Genomic DNA, 1,642 nt, shown 5'->3' with positions numbered 1-1,642 from the left:
TTCCAAGTTGGTCATCAAATTTGGGCTTAGCTTGACGACTTGGAAAAGGAAGTCTAATCAGAATGGGTTCCTTCTTCTTGGCCTTGTCTTCACTTTTCATTGAAAATTCTTCTTTTGATGGTTCTCCATCCTTGGAGTTTTGCACAACTTCTTCTTTGTCACTAGCTTCCACAACTTCATCGTCAACTTGCTTCTTTGGTGCTTCATACCTCGTACCACTACTCAAATGAATGGCACTAACCGTTTCATGTCTTGGGGGATTACTTTGAGGTGGTAATTGTCCCTTTTGTCTTTGAGAACTTGAAGATGCTAGTTGAGTCAATTGGGTTTCCAACATTTTGGTGTGGGCTAGGATGTTGTTGATGGTGATTTCCTTTGCTTGACTATCCTTTTGCATTTGGGTGAAAAACTCTTGTTGATTCTTTTACATTTGAAGGACCGCTTTTTGAACATCAAAACCTTGGTCATTTTGGTGATTGTATAAGGTTTGGTTTTGGTAACCTTGGTTTTGGTTGTAAAAGGGTCTTTGATTTTGGTTTCTCATGGGAGGTGGGGTGTATGTTGGTTGAGGGTTTTGAACATTTTGGCTTTTGTATGAGAGATTTGGGTGGAATTTGGTGTTTTCATTGTAATAATTTGAATAAGGGGTACCACTCTTGTATGCTTGAAAAGCATTCACTTGTTCATTTGTTCCCCTACATTCACTTTGGTCATGTCCCAAAGTTCCACAATTCTCACATATCCCGCTTGGGATTGATGAAGATGCCGTCATGGCATTAACATGATGCTTTGGTGATTTTGAGGCTTCTTCAAGTCTAGCCATAGCTTTTTCGAACTTCAAATTGATGGTATCAATATGAGCACTAAGTTGAGCACCCAATTGAGTAATAGAGTCAACTTCATGCTTTCCTCCTCTAGTAGCCTTGTGAGGTCTACTATATTGTGAATTATGGACCGCCATTTCCTCAATCTTGTTCCAAGTTTGATTATCGTCAACTTCGGTGAACTTACCGTTTGATCCCATGTTGAGAATGTTTCTTGAGTCTTCATAAAGACCATTCCAAAATTGTTGTACCAAGAACCACTCGCTAAGTCCATGATGAGGACATGGGCGACAAATTTCCTTGAATCGCTCCCAAGCTTCATACAACGATTCTTCATCTCTTTGCTTAAAACCCGTAATTTGAGCTCTTAGCATGTTAGTCTTTTCCGGTGGGTAGAACTTTTTGTAGAAAGCTAGAGCCAATTTCTTCCAAGAGTCATTTCTTAGAGTAGCCTTATCAAGGCCTTTCAACCATTGTTTTGCGGTGCCAATTAGAGAAAAAGGAAATAAGACCCATCGAATTTGGTCTTGAGTTACACCGGTTTGAGAAATCGCATCACAATAGTCACAAAAAGTCTCCATGTGAGAGTGAGGGTCTTCACTAGGCATCCCCCCAAATTGGCTTCTTTTGACTAATTGGATAAATGCGGATTTGGCAATGAAATTTCCGGTTAAGTGTTGTGGTGTGGGAGTACCATTGGGTAGGTTCTCCTCGGTTGGTACGGAATGTGATGAAAATTTAAGCAGTGTGGGTTGATTTTGTGTTGGATTTTGTGTTGGGTTCTCCTCACCTTCTCTTGCAAAAGGGTTGACGAACTC

At 40.4% G+C, this 1,642-nt stretch overlaps 1 non-coding gene across 1 annotated transcript; it reads left to right on the top strand.

The window, feature by feature from the left end:
- The first annotated feature begins 1,091 nt into the window (after nucleotides 1-1,091).
- LOC141626069 (small nucleolar RNA R71) lies at nucleotides 1,092-1,198 on the top strand. The gene has a single exon (XR_012535797.1). It is a non-coding gene; the product is annotated as a small nucleolar RNA R71 (small nucleolar RNA).
- Nucleotides 1,199-1,642: the final 444 nt, after the last annotated feature.

This window comes from Silene latifolia, chromosome X (genome assembly GCF_048544455.1).
Source record: "Silene latifolia isolate original U9 population chromosome X, ASM4854445v1, whole genome shotgun sequence".
Lineage (NCBI taxonomy): Eukaryota > Viridiplantae > Streptophyta > Magnoliopsida > Caryophyllales > Caryophyllaceae > Silene > Silene latifolia.
The sequence above is the reverse complement of the archived record's forward strand: the minus strand, read 5'-3'. Positions and strand labels throughout refer to the sequence as shown.